We start from the raw sequence: 12,716 nt of genomic DNA on the forward strand, positions 1-12,716 counted from the left end.
AACGAAGGCCCCATAATTTCTTAGCAAATGAGAAAAAAATGACGTTTAGACAAAAAGAAAAAGAGAAAATTTCTTTCGTTTTGCTATAATTTTTTTTTTTTTTTTTTAAAGATTTAATAATAATTAAGAGTTGTTTTGTGATTACACGTTGATTACACGTGTGTAAGATGATTGTCTCGATGTCAATTAACGATCGTTATTAATTCGTTTTTTTTTTCGTTTTAAAAATGAAAATTTTCCCAAGTTTTCTTTTTGTTTTCGACAACAACAACAACCACAAATCATCGATACGAAATCGTTTTAATAATTTTATTTGTTATTATAATAACCAAATATATTATTATTATGATAGGGGTGAAGGGGGGGGTGATACCCTTTGATAGTAAAAAAGTCTCATGGAGGAAAAGGTAAAAATGTCGATGATTTCAAAGAACTGATGACGTAGTAGTAAATCGAATAACAAAAAAAAAACCAACTGAAATTGGATGTAACGGGATTTTTATTATTATTATTATTATTATTATTATTATTATTATTAGGTAGTAGTTAATAATAATAATATTTTTTTTAACTACAAATTTTTATTTTATTTTATTTTATTTTATTCATTTATTTATTTTTATGCGGTGACTTTTTTTTTTTTTTTTAAACGGAAAAGAAAAGGGAAGTAGGAGTGTTGGGGGGAGGGGTGAGATCATTTGACTTAACTAAATTAAGGTTCTTTTTGTAGTGATGGTGATGGCGGCGGTGGTGGTGGTGGTGGTGGTGGTAGTGGCGGTGACCCGGGATTTTTCGAAAAAAAAAATAAAAAAGAAGATTCTGCGCAATCTGCTATCCATGCATGACTAAAAAAAAAAATTATCCTAATCATCATAACTTCCCCCCCTTTCCCCGACAATTACTAATTTAAATTCCGTTAGTTATGTTATTATGTCTTGGGGGGCATGATTTAGTTCTCTCGTAAATTTAGTTATCATTATTATTATTCTTTACTTACACACGCATACGACTCTTCTTTACTCGTATACGCTCGTATACTTGATTTTTTTTTTTTTTTTTTTTTTGTTTTCCCAGGAGTTTTCCGGTGATGTGCCTATCGTCGACCGCTAATCTAAAATTCTCGCGTGTGTGTGTGTGCGTGTGGTGACTCCAGCGATGTCCTCTCACAACTCAGATCTCTTATCGTCGGTCTTTCTTTTATCCAAAATATTTTTTTTTTTTTTTTTTTTTTTTGTTACGGTTTCCCTATTAAGGGGAATATCCGTTTACCCGTTTTGAAAATCGGGTGGGCTCCCAACGTTGAAAATCCGGAAAAAAATTTATATCTGAAGATGATGATGATGATGATACTCGTCAGCATCTCATCTCGTCATCTGGACCGCTAACAAAAAATTACCTTTTATCATTTTCATTCTTCTTCTCATTTATTATCTCTCACGTTCTGGAATGATCATGCCCGAGGTTTCGTTTCATTTTTTTTTTTTTCTTTCTGGCATCACCTTCTAAATATTTCATTTCCTTCCATGGTCCTCCTCTTGGAATGGGAACCTTAATAATCATCATCGAAATCTTTTGTAAATAAAGAAATAATAATTTAAAAAATTCCTTTTCCGCCATTTTTTTTTTTTTTTTTTTTTTTAGTTCGCGTTCTTATTAAACGATGCCAATAATTATAATGCGCATAACATAACGATGACCGCCCCTCCCCTCCCCTCTCCTCCTTTTCGAATTGTCCTCCTGTGGGTATCGTAGCCTAATGATATTAATCTATGATAGACAAGATGAGAGAAAGAAAGAGAGAGAGAGAGAGAGAGAGAGAGAGACTAATGGCCCATGTTTACAACTCACTGAACTTGAACCAAGAGAGTAAAAAGCAAAAAAGAGAGAGAGAGAGAGAGTGTGTGTGTTTGTATGGGTCAGATAAAGAGAGCGCGAGAAGAAGAAAAGAGAGAGAGAGACATATGAGTTGCGCATTTCACGAGTCGTCGTCGTTTGTGTTGTTTAGTTTTTCTTTTACTTTTACACTGGTTGGTTGTTTGTTGTTTGTTGTTGTTGTTGTTCTCGTTGTTTTTGAACGTTATTCGTTAATTTTATTTTCATTTCGGTTAAATTATTGTTTGTCGCGGTTATTTTGTTGTTGTTGTTTCCGTTTCCGTTTTGATAATTTATTTTTAAAAAAATATTTCGTAAGTTTTATCATTATCATTTTCATTATAATTTTTTTTTTTTTCTTTTGACTTCATCTACCTGTTTGGCACGCACCTCAGGTACAGGTATATATATTAGGAATTATTCATAGCGAAAGAATTTTTTAAATTATTAATTATTATTAATTAGTTATTAATTTACGTCACGTCATTAATAAAAAAAAAAAAAAAATTTTTTTTTTTTTCGTTAAATTTTACGTAATTTTTTTTAATAACATTAACGTGAATTCTTCACACCTGAACGAAAATTATTTATGAACCTTCGACGTGATTAATTGCCACCTTCTTCAGTTTTTTGTTGTAATAATAATAATAATAATAATAATAATAATAATAATAATAATAATAATCGTAGAATGTAATGCGGTAGCATAAGATTTACGAGAGATTTACGAAATTTGTAAGGGTCAAAGTTAAGGGTATCGATGAGTGGTGGTTTTGATGGTGATGGAGCTGGTGATGGTGATGGTGATGATGGTGGTGGTGGTGGTGAGGGGGGTGGCGATTCGATAGTATTTAATTTTATTGTCTTTTCATGACGTAGCACCGGAAAATGTCGGTGCGAGTAGTTATTTTTTCTATTTAACGTTAAAAACTATAAATTGTTGGTGTCATTTGTGAACCGCGTCGCTTTCGAAATAATAATAATAATAATAATAATAATAAAATTCCATCGTTTTATTTTCTTAATACTTATAACCGACCGTAGAGAGAAAGACAGAGAGAAAGAGAGGAGAGAGAGAGAGAGAGAGAGAGAGAGAGAGAGAGAGAGAGAAAGATGGTGGAGTTTTATTGCAATAATTCGGTTTTTGGCATCATTGGTGTGTTTATATGACAAGTTTGTGTTGTGGCGTGAAAATAATTAAATGAAAAACGAAATAAAAAAAAAAAAAACGACATTTAAAAAACCGCCGGATAATTTCCTGGTAAACTTTTTATTTCCACAGGTTCAAAAAGCCATTTCTAACCGCGTATTTCCGGTCTTTTTTTGCTTTTTTTTTTTACCGTTTATGGTAATTTTTTTTTTTTACGTTTTCTTCCGATTCGAAAGAGTTTGTTTGTTTGTTTGTTTGTTTGTTCGAAGCGGCGTTTAACCCCCCTTTCCTCCCCGGAAAAAAAATACACGCGGAAAATAAACAAAATAAATTTCAATCGAATTTTTTTTTTTTTTTAATATGGCGGAAGTTTTATATGTTGTGTGACCCACAAAAAAAAAAAAAAGGATTTTTCTTTTTTTTAGGAAATTTGTTGAAATGGATTTCCTGGTTTTTTTTTTTTTTTTTTTTTTTTTACTGGAATAATGAAAAAAAAAGAAAACAATGGACGATTTTTGAATTTTAATAACATACACACACACACTTTCAATCAATCAATCAGGGAGGAAGGAAGTGTGGGGAGAGACGGGGAAAGGGAAAATGTTTTCATTTTCTTTCTTTCTCTCGCTCGAAAGTAAACCGAGGATGATGATGATGATGATGACATTTTAATTTCGACTGGGAAAATAAAAAAAAATTATTATTATTATTTTGTTTTGGTACTTTTGTAGGTTTTTAGTGATAAATGAGAATTGATATGAGGTGTTGTGATTATGGTATGATCATTCCAGGCAAGGTTTCAGGTATGGAAATAACTTGAGCTTGAATCATCTTCTATCTCACAATGTGTTTAATTCAAAAAAAAAAAAAAAAAGATTCTATCCCTCTCTCTCTTTCTCTCTTTTTCTCTCTCTCTCTCTCTCTCTGTTTTCTTAATCATCATCATCATCATTATCATCAAAAAACCATTTTACTCTACATACAATACAAAAACGAAATAATTTTCTCGTCTCTATATATTATTTTGTCAATGATTGTTGGATTGTTAATAAATGACCGATCGGATTTTTTCCTCTTCGTCCTTTTTTTTGTGTTCTTAAACGTGTGATGACGTCAAAGGTTAACATTTGAAGGAAAAAAGAGGGAAAAATCATTTGAGTGATTATGTTCGTTATTAACTGTAGACAAAAAAACTCTTTGGTTCCTACTTTCGTTGTTTACATTAAAAATATGTAAAACAAATAATTTAAATTGTTTTGTTTAAAAACAACAACAAAATCTCGAAAATAATAATAATAATAATAATAATAATAATAATTTTCAAGGCGATTACAAAAGGCCCCCCAAAAAACGTATAAAACAAAACGTAAAAACCTTCGATTTCAAATTGATCGATTATGTTTTTGTTTTTTGTTTTTTTTTTTTCGTTCGTTTAAATATTATTATTATTATTATTATTATTATTATTATTATTATTATTATTATTATTATTATTATTAAAAATAATGTGGTAGCCATGTGAGAGAGAGAGAGAGAGAGAGAGAGAGAGAGAGAGAATGAGAGAGATAAAGAGAGAGAATACTAACGGGAATAAATAAATATTAATAAAAAAAATAAAAAATAAATGACTGATTTTTTTTTGAGGAAAAAAATAAATTTGACTAAAATTTCTCTCTCTCTCTCTCTCTCTCTCTCTCTCTCTCTCTCTCCTCTCTTTCTGTCTTCCTCTCTCTTTTTTTTTTTTTTCATCGGAAGAGAATTTTAAATGTATTAACGAGATGCAAACGAGAAAGTATAATAATTAACGTAGAGTCGGACGTGCATATATGAATAGAAGTAGAAGGAAGAAGAAAAAGAAAAACACATTAATAGATGAACGGGTTAATGATGATGATAATAATAATAATAATAATAACGATACTTAAAACACGCACTTTTACGAAATGTAAATAAAAAAAAAAAATTTTCGTGGCAGAAGAAAATATAAATAAATTATTATAATCACGATGGGATTATTAAGGGATGGTAAAGGAAAACAAAATCGTAGGTTTTTACAAGGTTATTCTTGACTCTTCTTCTTATTTTTCTTCTTCCCCGACAAAAAGAAAATTTCAGGTGTGGAAAGAAAAATCTAATAATAATAATAATGAGTATGAAAAAAATTTCAATTTGATTTTTATATATATTAACGGTATTATTTTATTCGTCCTTCCTCAATGACAATCACGATGATGATGATTATGTTATTATTATTATTATTATTACTGTTATTAAATTTTTTTTTTTTTTTAAATGAGGATGAATTTAAATTAATAGTAATTGTTAGTGAATCAAAGGGGGAAAAAAAGAAAGAAAAAGAGGGGAAGAAGGATTTAATAGATTTATAGGAAGTTGACATATCCGTAACGGTCGAGTGAACAAAAAAAAAAAAAAAAAAAAAGTGGTAGCAGCGGTCGGTCGGTCGGTCGGTCACACATGGAAGCTGTTAATTTATGTAAGCCTAGACAAGAATCGGAGCAAAACGATTTTAATTATCATCATCATCATCATCATCATTATCATCATCACCATTACCATCATCATCATCATTATTATTAAGACCATTTGCCGAAAACAAATTTTCGTTGTTTGTTTTTTTTTAATTCCGGTCTGTCATAATTTAATTTAATTTTTTTTTCCTATTGAAATTCTAGTCGTGGAATAAAATCACCGACTGACTTGTTTAAAAAAATTCGTCGTGGCACCAAGTTGTTTAATTTTATTTGTTACCCCGACGATTAGGAATTCGATGGGGCGGAGGGCGGAGGCGAAGGTTTTTTCTTATCACGGAAACGGTTTGGTTAAAATCTTTAAAGTATTGTTAAAGTTTATAAATATTATCAAGACGTCGGGAAGTGATAACGGTGTGATAACAATCGAATACCTTAAATATTTGTAGAGAAGGGAGAAAAAAAAAAAAAAAAAGGTAAAGACGATGAGTCCGCCATTAAGGTTAACAACAACAACAACAACACGTCTTATCATTGTTTACCTTTGAATGAATGAAAATTTTTGTTTGTCTTTTATTCCCCCTCCTTTCCCTCCCCTCTCTCCTCCGGTAAAAAATTAGTTTTTTCATGTTTGAAACGACGTGACATTGTAAAATCAGAAGAAGCCAAAAAAAACACGATGATAATAACGATAATAATAATAATAAATTGATAAAATTTTTTTGTTTTATTCGATTCGGTTGCAGTTTACGTGGTTTTTTCTTTATATATACGAAAACGGTTAATGATATGTTTCGAATAATTTTTTTTTTTTTCAAACGTTGTTTGTTTGTTTGTTCGCTAGTTTTTGCGAATAGTACCGTTTGTCGAATTGCGAAGCCGTCATAAAAAACCGACGTTTGTAATTGTTAAAACAAAAACGATGACCACGACCCGTACATAACAATAATTTTTTCGGTTTTTTTTTTATAATTGAAAACGGTAAATACAAAAAACAAACAAACAAATTAATCGACACGCTTCGGTTTTGTTTTTATTAAAGAGAGAGAATTCGGTGTCGCGGACATTGACAACAAACGGCAAACGACAAACGAAATTCAAATGTTTTTTTTTGTCGTACAAATTTTATTTTATTTCATCGTTTCAAAATAATATTAAAAAAAAAAGTTTTAGGTGTCGTTTGTTCTTTCGTTTGTTCCTTCGTTTGTTCGTTTGTTTGTTCGTGTGTTTGTTCTGGAGTGTCGAAATGATTTCTCACGAGTTAATACGCGTTAAATAATAATAATAAATTTTTTTTAAACGGCTACTACCGTACGACAGCGTAAAATTTTTTTAAAAATCAAATAATGACATTTTGACCGCCATTTTTATTTTTTGCACATATGCACGTGCACACGTTTTTAAAAGATGGTGGAGTGAGAGGGGTAAATAAGAATAAGTTGACCCCCCGCTTAGTTAAAAAAAAAAAATGGAAAAAGAGGAAAACGGAAATGCTTTTATATTTAATCTCATAGTTTTTGCAAGAGTTTGCAATGATGAATGAATGAATGATTGAATGAATGGGGAGGAAAAGGAGGAGGTGAATTGAATATTTTATTTTTAGGACAATCCATTCCATGTTTTCTATTATTTGAATGAGTTTGTTGGGGGAGGAGGGGAGCTTTAGATAGAAACATCGCATTTTTCTTTTCCGAATTTTTTTTTTTTGTTTTTTCCGGCTTCTGATGTAAACGCAATCGACGGAAAAGGAAAGAAAAATTTCGCTTGATAATAATAATAATAATTTAACTATTTAACGAAATCCTGTTTTTCATTATTATTATTATTATTATTATTATTTATAAAAAACCATTTAAATCGTCGCGCGAACGTTAACCAATTTGTTTTTTTACCTGTTGACACGTGATTTTTTTTATTTAGAAAAAAAAAACAATTTCCGGTTTTTTTTTATATTAAAAATCAACTTTTATACAAATCAATAAATTCAATAATAAAATAAAAAATGATGATGATGAAATAATTAATTAATATTAAAAAAATAATTAAATATTAATAATAACAGCAAAATCAATAAATAAATAAATAAAAAGTTGTTATGTTTTCATGTTCGTTTGTTGTTGTTGTTGTTGTTTTTATCATCATCATCATTAATAATAATATTATTTTAAATTAATAAATAATTTTTTATTTTATTTTTATTGATCCTTGAAATATAGCCTCACATGAGTTAACTTATTATTATTATTATTATTATTATTATTATTAATATTCTCACTCGTTTGACGACTCGAAATTATTTATTTATTTATTTTTTTCAGGAAGGAATCGAAAATTTGACGGATTTACGGAAGGAATTTGAAGAAGAAACAAAATCAGGTAAGAAACAAAAATCATTTATTATTATTATTATTATTATCATTACTACTTCAACTTTTACTCTTTTTTTCGTACGCGTGAATTTTTATTTATTTAAATGTCGTTCGTCTTCTGCTAAAAATTTATCGTGTCGTATAGAATTAAATGAAGGGTTACGTAAAAAACGAACAAACAAACAAACAAATTCGCGTGGAATTTTTTCTTTTTTTTTTGCTATTTTCTGCTATTTTATTTTCCGTCCTCTTTGTTGTTGTTGTTGTTGTTACTCTATGGAAATTTTTTTTAAAAATTAAAATCAACTGAAATTTATTCTATCAACAATATGTATATAAACAAACAATCAACGGATGTGACTGATAGTGTTCAAGGTCGTGCGAAAAATCCCAATTTCAATTTAAAACATTGTAAAAAAAAATTTTTTCTCGCGAGGAAAATTTCTAAAAAAAAATCTGACGCCATTTTGATTTTTCCTACGCTGTTATTTAAGCATCGTATAACTTTTTAAAAATAATAATAATAATGATAATGATATAATTAAAAGTTTTTTAATTTTTTCGATGATTTTTGTTATTATTTAAAAAACTTTTTAACTCTCGTGTGTAAAAAAAAAAAAAAAAAAAAAAATTTTTTTTCATTATTCGATGATCCAACTTATTTTTCCCATACGTTAATTAAATTATTTGAACAAGGAGTCGTTACGTAATTTATTATTATTATTATTATTATTAAAAAATAAGGTTAAATAATAATAATAATAATGGTATGTATCAGAAACCGATTACGAATTAAAAAAAAAAAATATTCTCGTCATCGTCATCGTCGTGAGAATGAGAATTTTTTTATTATTATTATTATTATTTCACAAAATTATTTTTTAATTGAATATTGGAAAAAAAAAAATCTCATAGAGAAAACAAACAAATATTTTATTAACAAAAAAAATGAACAACAACAACAAACAATTTGAATTAATATTCAAATCAGAAAAAAAAAAAAAAAATATTTCGAAATTTAAAGTTTATATATATATATATATTGCAAAACATTCTTCATCTTTCGCTAGGAAAAAAAATGATTTCCTTTGTCGGACCTTTGATTTATTTCCTTTTCTTTTAATTTTTTTTTTTTTTTTCCATTTTTTATGTGACCTCAAGTTCAAAAATTATTATTATTATTTTTTTTTTTTTTTAACTTTCGAAATTATTTATTTTTGCCAACTTTGGTAATTCGATTTGTTTTACTATCGTGGTTACCCCTCGGGTAACGTTTAGTTAAAAACGAAAAAAAGAGTAAAAGGAAAAAAACTATTGCCACGACTTTTTTTTTTTTTTTAAAAAAACGACGTCGTCGTCGTCGTGGAAAAAGTCGTTTATTAATAACTTTAAATTACTTTCGAAGATTTTTATTTATTTATTTTTATGTTTGTTTATATTTTAAAACAAATTTGAAATTTTCCCGCCAAAAATTTCTTTTTTCACTTAACCGGAAATGTAAAATGTAATATAAAAATTTATTAAAATGCGATTAAGTTCCGGTTGAAAAAGGAGAAAAAATTTTTTTACAAAAAAAATAAAAAATAAAAAATAAATTCAATGTCGTTTCGATGACGTGATTTCTATTTTTTTTTTTTTTTTTTAATTCGTGTCGTTAAAACGATTATTTTCGATACGATTCGATATATCGAAGTTAAAAGAAGGAAAATCTTACAAACGTTAACGTATTTACGATTTTATTTTTGTGAGTCGAGCGAGTGGGATTTGAGAGTGAATCATTTATCGTAGCAGAAAAAATATTTTTTTTTTTTTATAATCATAAATAGCAAACGATTATTCAGGTATATTAAATTACATTTATTACGTTTTGCACCTGTATATTTTCTTTCTCTCTCTTTCTCCCCCCTTCTCTCTTTCTCTCTCTCTCTCTCTTGGTAATATTTAAATAATTTTTTATTGTTTTGTTCGTACCTAAACGTTTTTTTTTTTTTTTTTTTTTTTTTTTTTCAATTTACTACTCATCATCGAGAAAATCGTTTATTATTATTATTATTATTAATATTATTAATTATTATTATTATTATTATTATTATTATTATTATTATTATTTGCGAGCGAGTAGGTAATAATACTCTTGTCAGAAGTATTATCGTGTCAGATTTTTGTTTTGCGTTTTTTGTTTTCCATTTATGGTTTTTTTTGCCTGCGGTTTGATTTGGAAGCGGCCATTTTTAAAATTTATCATTACTTTTATTTTTTTTTTTTTTTGTATTCGAAATTGTTATTGAACGTTCTTTATTTGCGTTACTGTAATTTTTCTTCTTCTCCTTATTCTTCTTCTTCTTCTTCTTCTTATTATTATTATTATTATTATTAGGTACGATATTTTCGTTTGTTTGTTTCGTCGTTTGTTTCGTCTTTTATCGAATACGCGAATACGAAGAAAAACAAAAAAACAAATAAGACGTAATTAATTTGAATTGAATTGAATTGAAAAAAAAAAAAAAAAAAATTTACGCGTTAAAAAAATTATTATTATTATTATTATTATTATCATTATTATTATTACTGTTTTTTTTTTTGTTGTTTTTCTTTGTTTTGTTATTCAAATTTTTTATTAAAAAAAAAAAAAAAAATGCGTGGCAATAATTTACGCGCATTAGAACTAAATGAAAAGGAAAAAAAAGGAAAAAAAATTTTTTTTAAAATAATAATAATAATAATAATAATAATGATGATGATGATAATGATAATAATAACAATAATAATAATGAACAAATGTTTTTGAAACGTTTTTTTTTTTTTATTGTTTTTCGAATAATGAGTAAAATCAAAGAATTTATTATCGAAAATAAAAAAAAAAAAAATTTTCTTTAATCAAAAAGTGTAAATAGAATTCGATTCGATTTAGAAAATGAAAATGAAAACGAAAAGAATTTTTTTTTAAAGTGGTTGCAGAAAAGAAAAAGAAAAAAAAGTTTTAAGAAACGATGTAAATCGGAGGGTGGGGGAGAAAACAAATGATCTATAATTTGTTTTGTTTCGTTTTTAAATTACCGTAACGTGGAAATAGATAAGATGATTTGAAAAAACGGAAACGGAAATGGATATGGAAAAAAAAAATGTTTCGAAACAATTTATAAAACTTTCGCGTTTCGAATGTTAACAACCCCTGTCAATTTCATTTATCAATTTCAATACCATCGTTGATGATATTTTAATAATTTATATATATATATATTAACCGGAAGTTATTGTTTTATATAAATCGAAAATATCGATTTACTCTATGAAATTAAATAATTGATGCGGGTCGTATGTGAATTTCCGAAGGGTGTGGCCGGTCGTATTTGATTATTTGGTATTTACAACCCCTTTAACAACCACTATTAAATCCTTTTTTTTTTTTTTGTTTACCGTCTTCTGCTCGCATTTTTGTTTTTTTTTTTTTTTTAATAAATGGTGGTGACGTCACCGTCGTATGTCCTACATATTTTATTTCAAATTTTTCAATACTTTTTAGTCAACTAAAAAAAAAAAAAAAAAAGTTGTTTTAATTAAAAAATTAAATTTTTTAGTCGTGGTTTGTTGTGAGACCTTAAAGAATGACTGACTAAAAAAAAAAAAAAAAAAAAAATTAGAGAGAGAGAGAATGGGTAGTAGATGAGAAGGAAGAGGATGATTATAAAAAAAAAGAAAAGAAATGATGTAAATATATATATATTTTTTATCGTTTTCGTATCCGAATAATTATAATAATAATTATTATTAATAAAAAAGTGAACGTAATTAACGTTTTCGTTACGTCACATAAGATGAAAGTGTGATAAACAATAAGTCATAGAGTAATTAAATCGTAAAATGTAAAAAATTTAATTTAATTTAATTTAATTTAATATATCGAAGAAAAAAAAATTAAAAAATTATTGAATTTAAAATTTATTCGGTGTGTCAAATTGGCAAGTTGTGTAGAAAAAGAAAAATTTAGAGCAAATTAAAAAGAGACAGAAAATAGAGGTGTAGAAAGAGAAAGAGAGAGAGAGAGAGAAATAAAATATAGACAAACAGGCAGAAAGAGAAAGAGAGTGAGAGAAAGATAAACAGGCGGAAAGGGAAAGAGAAAGAAAGATAAACAAGCAGAAAGAGAGAGAGAGAGACAAAGACAAACAGGCAGAAGCAAAAAGAGAGAGAAAGGCAAACGAGTAGAAACAGAAAGAAAGAGAGACAGAGAGAGAATGACAATTAAACAGGCAGAAAGGAAAAGGGAGAAAAACAGGCGGAAAGAGAGAGAAAGGAAGACGAGAAGGCAGATAGAGAGAGAGAGAGAGAGAGAAATAAAATTCCTTAAATTTTAATTCCGACAGGAATTCAGGTTTCGATATGTCAATATAATAAACGAATCAGGTGCAAAAAAAAAAAACAACTTAATGACTTTGTACAAATTACGACGATATTTTATCATCATCACGTCACGCTTTCTTTCCATTCATTTTCGTATTTTCTCTCCTTTTTCAATCCTCACCTTCCTCCCTCTCTCTCCCTACCCCCTTTTCCTCCCATTGTTTCTCTCATTTTACTTCTCTCATTATTATTGCTTTACTCGGTAAAAAAAAAAAAAAAAAAAAAAAAACATTACACCGTCAAATAAATTATTATTATTATTAACAATTAATGTTTTTTTTTTTTTTTTTTGCGTAGTCGTGGAACTAGATAAAAATTTCACATATTTCAAAATCACAATTAATTAATTACTCATAATGCATTCGTTTTATTTTTATTTTATTTTTAATTTTCTTCCGCTTAAAAGGAAGGAGGAGGAATAATTATGGATTACGT

The sequence above is a fragment of the Pediculus humanus genome, genomic scaffold, assembly GCF_000006295.1.
Source record: "Pediculus humanus corporis 1103172107542 genomic scaffold, whole genome shotgun sequence".
In the NCBI taxonomy this organism is placed as follows: Eukaryota; Metazoa; Arthropoda; class Insecta; order Psocodea; family Pediculidae; genus Pediculus; species Pediculus humanus.